The 15,565-nt window shown below is 38.4% G+C and overlaps 1 pseudogene; it reads left to right on the forward strand.

Annotated features, from left to right (window-relative positions):
• The first annotated feature begins 509 nt into the window (after positions 1 to 509).
• LOC100347126 (beclin-1-like) lies at positions 510 to 1,966 on the forward strand (annotated as a pseudogene).
• The last annotated feature ends 13,599 nt before the right edge of the window (positions 1,967 to 15,565 follow it).

Raw genomic sequence — 15,565 nt, forward strand, 5'->3', positions numbered from 1 at the left:
GAGCTCACAGCTCCATTACTTGCCACAGCCCAGGTCAAACCAGGAGACACCCAGGAGGAAGAAGCTAAGTCAGGAGAGGAAGCATTTATTGAAACTAGCCAGGATGAGCTCTCTGCTGTGGCCCAGAAGTGCAGTGGAGGATGGCCCAAGTCCTTGGGCCCTGCACCTGTATGGGAGACCAGGAGAAGCACCTGGCTCCCGGCTTCAGATCAGCATGGTGCGCCAGCCGCAGTGGCCATTGGAGGGTGTACCAACGGCTAAAGGAAGACCTTTCTCTCTGTGTCTCTCTCTCACTGTCCACTCTGCCTGTCAAAAGAAGAAGAAGAATAAGAAGGAGAAGGAGGAGGAGAAGGAGGAGGAGAAAAAGAAGGAGGAGAAGGAGGAGGAGGAGGAGGAGGAGGAGAAGAAGAAGAAGAAGAAGAGGAGGAGGAGGAGGAGGAGGAGGAGGAGGAGGAGGAGGAGGAGGAGGAGGAAAAAGAAACTAGCCAGGATGGTGTCTCTAGCAGATTCACCCCCCAGCCATTATGATGGCTACAGAAAGTGCCAACAGCTTCACTCTGATGGGGAGGCACCCAATGGCAGCACCAAGGAGAACCTCAGCCCAAGACTGGCGGTCACTGGGGACCTTTTAGACATCATGTCAGGCCAGACAGGTGTGGATCGCCCACTGTGTGTGGAATGCACAGATTCTCTCAGACCAGCTGGATACTCAGCTCCATGTCACCGACAGTGAGTGTCAGAACTACAAATGCTATTTGGAGATCTGAGAGCAAATGAATGAGGATGACAGTGAACAGCTGCAGAAGGGGCTAACGGAGCTGGCCTTGGAGGAGGAAAGGCTGATCCAGGAACTGGAAGATGTGGAACAAACTGCAAAATAGTGACAGAAAATCTGGAGAAGGTCCAGGCTGAGGCTGAGAGACTGGATAAGGAGGAAGTTGGGTATCAGACAACATACAGTGAATTTAAATGACAACAGGGGGCCAGCGCTGTGGCACAGAAGGTTAATGCTCTGGCCTGAAGCACCGGCATCCCATATGGGCACTGGATCGAGACCTGGCTGCTCCACTTCTAGTCTAGCTCTCTGCTAGGGCCTGGGAGGGCAGTAGAAGATGGCCCAAGTCCTTGGGCCCCTGCACCCACATGGGAGACCCAGAGGAAGCTCGTGGCTCCTGGCTCCTGGCTTTGAATTGGATCAGCTCCAGCCATTGCAGCCAATTGGAGAGTGAACTAGTGGATGGAAGACCTCTCTCTCTCTCTATGCCTCTCCTCTCTCTGTGTAACTCTGACTTTCAAATAAATAAATAAATCTTTAAAAAAAATGAGCTTTATCCAGCTGGAGCTGGATAAAGAGCTGAAAAGTGTAGAAAACCAGATGTCTTATGCCCAGATGCAACTGGACAAGCTTAAGACCAATGTCTTCAACATGACCTTCCATATCTGGCACACTGGACTCTTCGGCACAATCCATAACTGCCGGCTGGATTGCCTTCCCAGTGTTCCTGTGGAATGGAATGAGATTAATGCTGCCTGGGGCCAGATGGTGTTGCTGCTTCATGCCCTGGACAATAAGATGGGTCTGAAATTTCAGAGGTATTGACTGGTGCCTTATGGAAATCATTTGTATCTGGAGTCTCTGACAGACAAATCTAAGGAGCTGCCATTATACTGTTCTGGGGGGTTGTGGTTTTTCTGTGACAAAAAGTTTGACCATGTAGTGGTGGCTTTCCTGAACCACATGCAGGAGTTTAAAGAAGAGGTTGAAAAGAGCAAGACATGTTTTCGTCTTCCATACAGGATGAATGTGGAGAAAGGGAAGACTGAAGACATAGGAGGCAGTGGCGGCTCCTATTCTATCAAAACCCAGTTCAATTCTGAGGAACAGTGGACAAAAGCTCTCAAGTTCATGCTGATGAATCTCAAGTAGGGTCTTGCTTGGGTATCCTCACAATTTTATAACAAATGACTTTTTCCTTAAGGATGCTGCCTCAAATTTGCTTTAATTTTTTTTTTTTTTGCAGAAAGTTTAAATTTGGGTAATATTAAACAGCCTATACCTACAATACCAAAAAAAGACAAAAAACCACAAAAGCCACTTTATTTTAAAGTATCATGATAGTCTCCAGAGCTACCACATGCCATGTACACTCACTGACCCTTGTCAAAGTTTTGACTCTTATCCCTTGCCTGCCTTTTCCTCTCTCCCCTGAAAACAACTTAGTTAAACTGAGATTGACATATTCTCATTGGACTTCAGCTCTCTTGACTTGCTGCACTTAAGAGTCGGTGAACTCAAAGGGCTTCCATAGCCTTGGCAGCTCATGACAAGAGCCTGGGGTGATTACTGATGCCATAAACAAGAGTGTCAATTTGTTAAGTCAACAACAGGAGTCACTGTGCACTTACTCCTCATGTAGGATCTCTGTCCTTAATGTGCTGTACATTGTGATTTAATGCTATAACTAGTACTCAAACAGTATTTTTCACTTTGTGTTTCTATGTGGGTGCAAACTGTTGAAATCTTTACTTAATGTATGCTAAACTGATCTTCTGTATGTAAAGAGAATTGAAAATGAATCTTCATGTGAATGGAAGGGGAGAGGGAGCGGGAAAGGGGAGGATTGCGGGTGGGAGAGACGTTATGGGGGGGAAGCCATTATAATCCATAAGCTGTACTTTGGAAATTTATATTCATTAAATAAAAGGTAAAAAAAAAGAAATAGAAACTTTTATCTCCACTGAGAGAGATGTTGGAGGGACACAGTTGGATAACGTGGGGAAATGACATTGAAGCTTTGTATAGTCATCATGTGACATGCTTAGACACTTGAAACTGAACACTTCTCCCTCAGTTCTAGTCCTGATTGTCTACTCTGCTCTTTGTTAGTGATATGAAATGGTGTTTGATACTGTTGGAGACATTACTGAGAGATTTAATTATTTGTAATAAAAGATTTCCTACAGGCTGATAACTGCTCAAAAAAGTTCTCTTCAAAGTACTATTTAAAGAGTGAAATTCAAAGCAAAAAAATACTTGAAAATATACCTGATCAAATAATGGTATCCAGAATATATGAAGAACTCTTATAGTGCAACACAAAAGGTACCTACAGCACAACCCCTAGTTCTAAAATAGTAAAGTATTTTAGAAATAGCTCATCATAGAAGATGGAAGAGAGGACTGTTGGGGCACAATGGGATGAACCACCCCCTATAATACTGGCATTCCATATGAACACCAATTTGAGTCCTGGCTGCTCTTCTTCCAAACCAGTTGTGTTAGAGCACCTGGGAAAGTAATAGTGGATTCCCCATGTGCTTTGCCCCCTAGCACATATGTGGGAAACTACGTGGAGTTGTTGCCCCTGGATTGTGGCCTGGCCCAGCCAAGGCCTTGGGGCATTTGGGGAGTGGACTAGTGCATGGAAGACTCTCTCTCTCTCTCTCTCCCTCTCTCTTTAAAATAAAGCAAGGCTTTAGAAAATAAAGAAAGGAAAGGATGATGTGAAGGAAGCAGAGACTGGGGAGATTCTATTGAATGGTTCACACTCAAAATGGCCACAAAATCTGGGTCTAGGCCAGGCCAAAATCAGGAGTCTGGAAATTCATCAAGGTCTCCTACACAGGTGGCAGGTTCTTAAGTATTTGAGATGTCTTCTGTGTACTTCCTAGGCACATGGACATGAAGCTGGATCAGAATCATTCTGATGAAAGATGCCAGTGTCACAAGTATTGGTTTCACATACTGCATTACAACAGCAGACCCCAAATTTGTAGATCTTAGAGGAAGGACACTGAAAATCATCTTCCAAGGCTGTTTCATATGACTGGGACATGCATCATTGCCATCTGTAGGACTTTGTTCTTTTTTCCAGTAAAATAAATAACCCTGTTTCAAAAATGTAATTAAATATTTACTATATGTTTAAGTTTACAGAAGTAGAAATTATCTATTTTCATGTGAGTAAAACCACAAATTCTTCCAAAAGAACTGATTTCTTTTCATAATGATACTATTACCCTGCTAAATTTCTTAATCATTTTTTCAAAGTAAATCTCTTCACATAAATGAGGTTATCTAGTATTGCACTTTACAATTGACTTTTTTTTTTTTTTAAATTTCATAGTGTAAAACCTGTGTTTTTATCATGTATATTTTTCTGGATAGTAATACTTTTAAATATTTTTAAAAATTTGTTTATTTCCATTAGCTGCTTTATCTGAAATGATATAAAATAATTTTCAGGCAAACATTAAAAATACAAAATACAAAGAATATTTAAAGTTATTACATTTTTATTTATTACCTGTACCTTTAAAATTTATTTCTCCTATTTATAAGGTACATAGACAACTTAATATATAGTAATATTCTACAAGTGAGATTAAATTTAAGAGCAACATGTAGGAACAAGGAAAATACACTACTAATAATAAGTAATTAACTTTACATCAAACTTTCTATCAAAGCAAAAGTGAAAAGACAATGTTACTTTCATTATATGTAGGAATAAATAAACCAGGTTTGATTGTCATTGCTATTTTCAAAATTCTATGTCACTAAAATCTATTTTGGAAGGTGCCACTCTGAGAGAAACCTTTGTATTGATGATAATAGACTTTTCAGGACATAATACAGAATTACAAAGTGTTGTATTAAGCATTGTTCATGTGTTAAACCATTGTTAATCCTCACAGTTCTGTGAGGTAGGTAACATATTAGGCATCCTGTACAGGAATTAACTAGGTACAAGAAAGCCAAGTAGTTTGCCTAAACCCATACAGCCCACATGCAGCAGACCCCAAATTCAAATCCTGGAATTCCGGCCAGAAAGACAGTTTTTAATTTATTTTTATTTTTATTTTTAACATTTATTTAATAAATATAAATTTCCAAATACAACTTTTGGAATATAGTGGCCTTTTTCCCCCCATAACCTCCCTCTCACCTGCAACCATCCCATTTCCACCTCCCTCTCTCATCCCATTCACATCAAGATTCATTTTCAATTATCTTTATATACAGAAGATCAATTTAGTATATACTAAATAAAGATTTCAAGTTTGTGTTCACACAGAAACACAAAATATAGAGTACTGTTTGAGTACTAGTTATACCATTAATTCACATAGTACAACACATTAAGGACAGAGATCCTACATGGGGAGTAAGTGCACAGTGACTCCTGTTGTTGATTTAACAATTGACACTCTTATTTATGACATCAGTAATCACCCTAGGCTCTTGTCATGAGCTTCCAAGGCTATGGAAGCCTCTTGAGTTCACCAACTCTGATCTTATTCAGACAAGGTCATAGTTCTCTCCTCCCTTTAGAGAAAATTACCTCCTTCTTTGCTGGCCCATTCTTTCCTCTAGGATCTTACTCACAGAGATCTTTTATTTAGGTCACTTTTTTTTTGCTGCCATGTCCAGAAGACAGGTTTTAAAACATACTGAGAGTAGATTTTACTTTTAAAGTTTTAAGTAAGAAAGACTATATAGGGGACAGGTATGAGAAAGAATAACATTAGTAACATTTGGACCTGTTAGGATTTAAATACACAATAGATAACCAAAGACAGATCTCAAGTATGCAGTATGATATACCAAACTGAATGACAGAGGGTTCCTGCTCTGGAGAGACAAATTTGGAAATCATTAGTACACACAAGGTAGCAAAAGTCATTAGAAAGAATATCAAAGATTGAGCTATAGAACAATTCTATTTTTAAAAAGAGGGAGATGAGAATAAACAAACCAAAGAAACAGACTATGATGTATACACTGAAAGGCACTAGAAAACTAGATAAATGTTTTAATGCTTATTTCAGAATATTTATGATTGATAATGGCCAGCATTTGTCATTTTTTGATTTTGGATGATAGCCATGCTAACTGGGGTGAGGTGACATCTCATTGTGATTTTTATTTGCATTTCCCTAATGAGTAGTGATCCTGAATTTTTTTTCATCTTCTGTTGGCCATTTTTATTTCATCCTTTGAAAAATGTTTATTCATGCCATTTGTATATTTTTAACTTGATTGTGTGTTTGTTGTTAAATTTCTTGAGCTCCTTATATATCTTTGATATTAATAATTTATTGGATGCAAATATTTTCTCCCATTCTGTTGATTACCTCTTCACTTTGTTAATTATTTCATTTTTTGTGCAGCAAATTCTTGCTTGATGTAATCACATTTGTCTATTTGTGTTTCCTTTATTACCTGTGCTTCTGGGATTGTACCCAAGAATTCTTTGCCTAGGCCAGTATCTCATATCCTTCCTTCTATGTTTTTCTCTAGTAATGTGATGGTTTTGGGAATTAAGTTTATTTTTTACATATTTTATTTTTTATTTTTTTTTAACTTTTATTCAATAAATTTCCAAAGTACAACTTTTGGATTATAGCAGCTCCCCCCCCCCATAACCTCCCTCCCACACACAACCATCCCATCTCCACCTCCCTCTCTCATCCCATTCACATCAAGATTCATTTTCAATTATCTTTATATACAGAAAATCAACTTAGTATATACTAAGTAAATATTTCAACAGTTTGCGCCCACACAGAAACACAAAATATAGAGTACTGTTTGAGTACTAGTTATACCATTAATTCACATAGTACAACATTAAGGACAGAGATCCTACATGAGGAGTAAGTGCACAGTGACTCCTGTTGTTGATTTAACAATTGACACTCTTATTTATGACATCAGTAATCACCCTAGGCTCTTGTCATGAGCTTCCAAGGCTATGGAAGCCTCTTGAGTTCGCCAACTCTGATTTTATTTAGACAAGGTCATAGTCAAAGTAGAAGTTCTCTCCTCCCATCAGAGAAAGTTACCTCCTTCTTTGATGGCCCATTCTTTCCTCTGGGATCTCACTCACAGAGATCTTTCACTTACGTCATTTTTTTTTGCCACAGTGCCTTGACTTTCTATGTCTGAAATACTCTCATGGGCATTTTGGTCAGATTGAATGCTTTTTAGGACATCTGCTATTCTAGGAGTCTATTGTGTATCCCATTTCCCATGTTGGATTGTTCTCTCCTTTTTAATTCTATCAGTTAGTATTGGCAGACACTAGTCTTCTTTATGTGTTTCTTTTGACACTTAATACTATCACTATGATCAATTATGAACTGAATATGATCATTTTGACTAGTGAGATGGCATTGGTACATGCCACCTTGATGGGATTGAATTGGAATCCCCTGGCACATTTCTAACTCTACCATGAGGGGTAAGTCAAATTGAGCAAGTGCTGTACTGTACAACTCCTCCCTCTCTTATTCCCACTCTTATATTTAATGGGGATCACTTTTCAGTTACATTTAAACACCTAAGAATAATTTTCTGTTAATTAAATAGTTCAACCAATGGTATTAAGCAGAACAATAAAATATTAAAAGGAATAAAGTAGTAAATTGTTCCTTGACAGTCAGGACAAGGGCTGAGCAAGTCATTGTTTCTCATAGTGTCCATTTCACTTCAACAGATTTCCTTTTAGGTGCTCGGTTAGTTGTCACCAGTCAGGGAGAACATATGATATTTGTCCCTTTGGGATTGGCTTATTTCACTCAGCATGATGTGTTCCATATTCCTCCATTTTGTTGCAAATGACTGGATTTCATTTTTTTTATAAAGTACATATCCCATAAATTCTTAATCCAGTCTTCTGTTGATGGGCATTTAGGTTGATTCCAGGTCTTAGCTATTATGAATTGAGCTGCAATAAACATTGTGGTGCAGACAGCTCTATTATTTGCCAATTTAATTTCCTTTGGGTAAATTCCAAGGAGTGGGATGGCTGGGTTGAATGGTAGGGTTATATTCAGGTTTCTGAGGGATCTCTAGACTGACTTCCATAGTGACTTAACCAGTTTGCATTTTAACCAACAGTGGGTTAGTGTCCCTTTTTCCCCAGAACATCTCCAGCATCTATTGTTGGTAGATTTCTGTATTTGAATCATTCTAACGGAGGTGAAGTGAAACCTCATTGTGGTTTTGATTTGCATTTCCCTGATTGCTAGTGATCTTGAACATTTTTTCATGTGCCTGTTGGCCATTTGGATTTCCTCTTTTGAAAAATGTCTATTGAGGTCCTTGACCCATATCTTAAGTGGGTTGTTTGTTTTGATGTTGTGGAGTTTCTTGATCTCTTTGTAGATTCTGGTTATTCTTTATCAGTAGCATAGTTTGCAAATATTTTTTCCCATTCTGTCGGTTGCCTCTTCACTTTCCTGACTGTTTCTTTTGCAGTACAGAAACTTCTCAATTTGATGCAACCCAAATGTTAATTCTGGCTTTGAATGCCTGTGCATCTGGGGTCTTTTCCAAGAAGTCTTTGCCGGTGCTGATATCTTGCAGGGTTTTTCCAATGTTCTCTAATAATTTGATGGTGTTGGGTCATAGATTTAGGTCTTTAATTCATGTTGAGTGGATTTTTGTGTAAGTGTTGTTACTTTCTATTGGCGAGAATTTTATTGAGGATTTTTGCATCTATGTTCATCAGGGATATTGGTCTGCATTTTTCTTTCAATGCTGCTTCTTTCACTGGCTCAGGTAATTCTGCTTTCATAGAAAGAATTATGGAGGATTACATCTTTTTTGATTGTTCTGAATACTTTGTGAAGAAATAGAGTTAGTTCTTATTTAAATGTCTGCTAGCATTCAGCAGTGAATCCATCTGGTCCTGGGCTTTTCTTTGTTGGGTGGGACTTTATTACTGTTTCAATTTCTTTCTCAGTTATGGGTCTATTTAGGTTTTGTATGGCTTCATGGTTCAATTTAGGCATATTGCATATGTCCAGGAAATTATCCATTTCTGATAGATTTCCCTCTTTGCTGGCATACAGGTCCTTGTAGTAATATCTGATGATTCTTTTTATTTCTGTGGTGTCTGTTGTTACATTTCCTTTTTCATCTCTGATTTTATTGATTTGGGTCTTTTCTCTAATTTTTTTAGTTAGTTGGGCCAATGGGGTGTCAAGTTTGTTTATTTTTTCAAAAAACCAGCTCTTCACTTCGCTGATTTTTTGTAATGATTTTTTGGATTCAATCTTGTTGATTTCTTCTCTGATTTTAATTATTTCTCTTCTCCTACTAGATTTGGGTCTGGTTTGCTGCAGATTTTCTAGATCCTTGAGATGCAGTGAAATCTCATCTATTTGGTGCCTTTCCAATTTCTTGATGTAGGCACCTATTGCTATAAACTTTCCTCTTATCACTGCTTTTGCCGTATCCCATAAGTTTTGATATGTTGTGTTGTTATCTTCATTACTTCCAGAAAGTTTTTGATATCTCTTTTGATTTCTTCTATGACCCATTGTTCATTCAGGAGCATGTTGTTCAGTCTCCATGTGTTTGCATACTCTTTAGGGATTCCTGAGTTGCTAATTTCCAACGTCATTCCGTTGTGTTCTGAGAGGCTGCATGGTATGATTCTAATTCTTTTAAATTTGCTGACATTTGCTTTATGGCCTAGTATGTGGTCAATCCTGGAGAAGGTTCCATGCACTGCTGAGAAGAATGTAAATTCTTTAAATATAGGATTGAAAGTTCTGTAGATATCTGTTAGATCCATTTGGGCAATAGTGTCAATTAAATCTGCTGGTTTCTTGTTGATCTTCTGTCTTGTTGATCTGTCTATTTCTGAGAGTGGAGTATTGAAATCCCTCAGTACTGTTGTATTGGAATCTATGTCTCCGTTTATGACCCTTTACATGTCTTTTAAATAAACTGGTGCCTTGTAATTAGGTGCATATACATTTATAATAGTTACATCTTCCTGTTGAATTGAACCCTTAATCATTATATAGTGTCCCTCTTTGTCTCTCTTAACAGTTTTTGTATTAAAGTTTAATTTGTCTGATATTAATATGGCTACACCTTCTCTTTTTGGTTTCTGATGGCATGGAGTATCTTTTTCCAACCTTTCACTTTCAGTCTGTATGCATCTTTGTTGGAAAGATGTGTTTCTTTTAGGCAGCAAATCGATGGGTTTTGTTCCTTAATCCATTCAGCCAGTCTGTGGAGAGTTGAGTCCATTAACATTCAATTTGACTATTGATAAGTGGTAACTTTGCCCTGTTGTTTTCCCAGATATTTTCTAGTATATGGTTTGAGCTTCCTATGATCTTTTACTGGGAGGTTTTCTTCCTTTACCTTCTTTCATACTGATGGCCGCGTGTTTCTCTGTTTGCAGCACATCTTTAAGCATTTTTTTGCATGGCTGGATGAGTGGTGATGAATTCTTTCAATCTGTTTGCTATGAAAGGTCTTTATTTCACCTTCATTCACAAATGAGAGCTTTGCAGGATATAATATTCTGGGCTGGCAGTTTTTCTCTCTTAGTACCTGGGCTATGTCTCACCATTCCCTCATAGCCTGTAGGGTTTCTGATGAGAAGTCTGCTGTGAGTCTAATTGGAGATCCTCTGAGAGTAATCTGACATTTCTCTCTTGCACATTTTAGGATCTTTCTTTGTGTGGTGAGTTTAATTACAACGTGTCATGGTGGAGATCTCTTTTGGTCATGTTTATTAGGGGTTCTATGAGCTTCCTGTACTAGGATGTCTCTGTCCTTCAAACCTGGGAAATTTTCTGCTAATATCTTACTAAAAAGGCCTTCTAATCCTTTCTCTCTCTCCATGCCTTCAGGGACTCCTAGAACCCAAATGTTGGGTTTTTAAATAGTATCCTGTTGATTCCCAACAATATTTTTTAGATTTCTAATTTCCTCTTCTTTTCTTTGGTTTGACTGTATACTTTCCTGTTCTCTATCTTCTAAGTCCAATATTCTCTCTTCTGCTTCACTCATTCTGTTTTTAAGGCTCTCTAATGTGTTTTTCATTTGATCTCTTGAATTCTTCATTTCATTATGATTTCTCTTCACTATCACAGTTTCATGTTCTACTAGTTGCTTCATTTCATTTTGATTCCTCCTTAATATTCCTTTTTCGTGTGAGATTTGCTATCCTGTCTAATAAGGATTTTTGTAGTTCAAGAATTTGTTTTTGAGAACTTCTTGATGTTCTTATCAATTTTTTGAGATCTGTTTGCATTTCTTCTTTCTCATCATCTTCATAATCTTGAACAAGACAGTCTTGGGATGTCTTGTTCATTTGGGGGCATCATAGTGTCTTCCTTCTTGTTTCCTCGGTTTCTGCATTTTTTGTTTGTCATTGTGGAGATATTCTTTGGTTTCTTCACTGTAGTGGGTTTTCTCGTTATATTATGACTCTAGATTTGTGGACTGTCAGCTTTTGATGGATCCTTAGAGGCTGTGATGGGTGTGGCCAGAGAGCTCTGGTTCTTCAGGGTTAAGGGTGTGCCAAAGGTGACTCACCAAGGTTGTCCTCTCTCTTTGTAGCTCACTCTCTCTCTCTCTCTTTTTTTTACTCAGAAGGGAAGTAGTTCTGCACAGTTGAGCGGAATTGAGTGTCCTCGATGTATGAAATCTGGCCCTTGTGTGTATTTGTCCACTCTACCCTAAGGACTACACAAAGTGTCTATGCAGCCCTCAGTGTGGTCTCAAATTTCTCTGCATTCTCCCACCAGGTTGCCAAGGTTACCAAGTTTGTGTGCTCCGTGAGTTCTCTAGCCCACCCTCAGGTTTTCACAGTCTCAGTTCATTAGCTCCACACCTTCACTAGGTCCTAACCTCCTGTTATTTCTCCCCACCAGAGCCAGGTTTTTCTGCTTGGCTGATGGCAGGCACTGCTTTACATATGTCCAAAATGGTGCCTGAGCTTTGTCTTGCTCAGCTTTGTAAGGTGAGTGGAGAGAGAGGCTAGTGTCCTTGCTGGTTCTGCTTATTTATTCATTTTTTTTCTCTCCTCCAGTTAGCCTGGTGAATTTTCTCCAGCGGGGCTTCAAGCCTTGTTCCCTCTAGGTTCTTTCTGCCATTTCCCTGCCAATGTCTCAGGCTACTGAGGTTTTTGTCTCATCTCCCCTTCCAGCACTGGTGTGCAGACTCTGCAGCTGGGCTTCTGAGCTGTGGGCATCCTTGTTCTCCCTGTAGGTCCTCCGTGTCACATCCACTAGATCCAGAAGAGTTTCCTCTGCAATTTTTTTTGAGCCTTTCCCTGAGACTACAATAACTCCACTTTTATTAAACTATCTTTTTCCCAGACCCTCCGTGCATGCCCTATCAGTTTTCCTGTTCTAAATATTCAAATGGTATAACTTTAGAAATAAATATATTTACTATACTAATGCCTTTCCAAAAATTTTGTAAACCTCTATCTTCCTTTGTATATACTGATAATACTTCTGCTATGCTACTGGAATTTACAGCTGTGTGTAATGCTGAAGAATTGAAACTGTCTTGTTCATGGCTTACAGGACTGAGCATTGCCACTTTACTGGAAGCAAGGTATATACCCTAAATACATTATACAGCTCTTGCAAAAGCATGTATTTATACATAAAAGTCAAGTAAGTGTGAATTATGATGCTTTCTTAGGTGAAAAGAAGTCAATAAATGCTAATTATTTAAGAGTCACAGGCATTTATAATTAGAGGGATCTTATAATACAGCAATTGATTTTTATGATAACATTTATACATTTATTTTTAATATGAATTCAAAATATTTTATTGAGTATAAAGTTAATGGTGAAAAAATTTAGAGTATTTTCATGAACGTAGAAATTTCATATTAGACTTCTTAATGTCAATTTGCATTTTAAAGCTTATCACCTAGTTTATTTCTGTAGTTTCTTTCAATACTAACAATAATACCTAGTACTTATTCTATGTGCTAAATAATGTACTTGGTTTCCTGTGCACAGAAGAAGCTGCTGGCTCCTAGCTTCAGACAGGCCCAGCTTTGTCCATTGAAGCTATTTGGGGAATGAACCAGTAGATGGAGTCTGTCTCTCTCTCTCTCTCTCTCTCTCTCTCTCTCTCTCCCTCTCTAATAAAGTTAAAAATAAAAAAGTTTTATTCTATCTATTTGAATAGCAGAATGACAGGGAGGGAGCAAGGGAGAGAGATAAATTGATCATCCATCATCCATCCATCCTCAAATGGCTGCAACAGTTAGGCTGGGCCAGACTGAAACCAGGATGATCTGGGTCACCCATGGGGTGACAGGAGCCAAAGTATTTAAGTCATTTTCCACTGCTTTCCCAGGCACATTAGCAGGGAGCTGGAATAGAAGTGGAGCAGCTGGGCCTTGCAGGTAGTAGCTCACCACACTGTACCACAGCACTGGTCTCATTTTCCTTAGAGTTTTATTTAGTTGAAAGGAGGCTGACAGAGATGGAGAGACAGAGTGAGAACTAACAGATTCTTAATCATTTCCAGGGTTCAATATAAAGAAAATTATTTGCAGTTTGGAGCTGACATTGTGGCTCAACATGTTCAACCACTGTCTGTGATGCCAGCACCGCATATACATGCCAATTAATTTGGTTATTTACTTGGCAGTATGAAATATCTGCATATTTGAAAATTTTGAATTGTATTAATTCATTTGGGTTTTGTGGGGAGCAACTCGGACTATACTGTTACTGGAATTAAGACTTATTCTATGCATCGGCTCTCCCACAATATGGCGCTGAGAAGGGAGGAAACAGCTTTTACACAGCTGCCTCCAGTTCAACCAATAAACAGCAGGACCTGCTCCTGATTGGAGGAGAGCAGCGTACTCGGCATGTGGGTAGCAGAGTTGGGATTGGTGGAAGAGGACTATAAAGGAGGAGAGAGACAACATGCACCAGGAACATCTATCTGAAGGAACACCTGTGCAGCCCCCAAGAGAGCCGGCTGGTGGTGTGCCGCTCCCCCGCGGAAGTGGGGAAAGTGGCAGGGGGAACCGCCCTTCCACGGAGGTGGAAGGGACAGTAGCCAACCCGGGAAGAACCAGCAGCAAGCCCGGGGAGGGCCGAGCAGACAAAAGAACAGCGCAGGGTCCTGTGTCGTTCCTCCATGAAGAGGGGGAGCGACATAATGGTGCCGTGACTCGGATAGGAAGCCTAGGCAGGGTTTGGTGTCGTTCCTCCGCGAAGAGGGGGAGCGACAGGTTTAAGATAAGATGTTATATCATATTTTAGGTCTTATAATGTTTTAAGTGATGATATTTTAAAGGCTTTTTCTGTGGTCTATCAATAATGATAATGGTTTGTTTTTTTTACAGTGACAATAGGATTACCATTTAAGGCAGTATTAGGTAAGAATACTCCACAGAATAACTTTCCAATGAATTATAGTATATTAGGATATGTTTAAATTGAAAAAATAGGATTTCTTTCATAGCTAGTTCACAGATAAGTTATATTCAATATTGAAGATATTTACACTTTTATCACTTTGATTTAATTATTTGACAAACTAAATGATAATAATTATACATTTATCAAACTCAGGAAGGTGTAAAAATGAACTTCTATCATACCTAAAATATGGAAAAATTAGTGTGTAATAAAATGGAGCTTTTCTCATGTTTTCTTGGAAGTCTCACACAAAAACTTTTAATTACATTGATCAAAATTTCCTCAGCCTTGTAAATTTTGGAATCATTAGGTATTTTATGCTGTTCCTACTTAATATTACCATACATTAATACTAATGGGATATTTAACTATTTTTTAAAAATAAAATTGAGGAGCTGGCATTTGGTATAGCTAGTTAAGCCACCACCTGCAATGCCATCATCCCATATGGATGCTGGTTTGTGCCTCAGCTGCTCCAATTCTGATCCAGATTCCTGAAATGCATCTAGGAAGTAGCAGAAGATGACCCAAGTTCTTGGTACCCTGCCACCCATGTGGCACCCAGGAGAAGTTCCTGGCTCTTAGCTTAAGCCTGGCCCAGCCTTGGGTGTTACAGTCAATTAGAAAGTGAATTAGCAGATGAAGATCTCTCTCTCTCTCTCTCTTTCCTTCTCCTTCTTCTCCTTCTCCATCTGTAACTCTTCCTTTCAAATAAATAAATCTTTAAACCTTAAGAAAACAAAAATAATTTTTGCAAGTTTTCTTAAATGGCATATTTAATTATAAAGATAGAAAAATAATTATACCATATCAATTTGTGCCAAATATAGGTATTTGAAAGCATAAGATGTAGGTATCTTTTTGAAAGAAGAAATAAATATGGAACAAATTATTCAAAAACTCTGTTTGCTTTCTTTTTTCTGCTTTCTTTCCTCTTTACCCAGCCTCCATCTTTGATGCCTGACACCATTTTACTGATGTTGGAAGAAAAAATAGGAAATTTCTAACAGAAGTCTGTACTCAGTTTCATTAGCTTTGGTATAACACTACTAAATACATAATTAATATTTTAAGTTACAACAATTGTAAAACATAAAAATAAAAATAATGTACCCTTAGGTTAAATGAATTGGGATAAATAAGTGCATATCCTCTAGCTACCTCCCCTATACCTGTAGAGATTAGCGTTAGGTCATTTAAGAAGCTGCATTGTGCTGGAGCAGAGAGAAGAGGAAAGAAACAAACAGAAGTCAGGAAATGTTAATAGTTTTGGATGCTGGGAGGAACAGCAAGGCTAAAACAGAATTCTATAACTAATTTAGAATTTTTGATCCAAATTT

This window comes from Oryctolagus cuniculus, chromosome 17 (genome assembly GCF_051225735.1).
Source record: "Oryctolagus cuniculus isolate XC-2025 breed Fujian yellow rabbit chromosome 17, ASM5122573v1, whole genome shotgun sequence".
In the NCBI taxonomy this organism is placed as follows: domain Eukaryota; kingdom Metazoa; phylum Chordata; class Mammalia; order Lagomorpha; family Leporidae; genus Oryctolagus; species Oryctolagus cuniculus.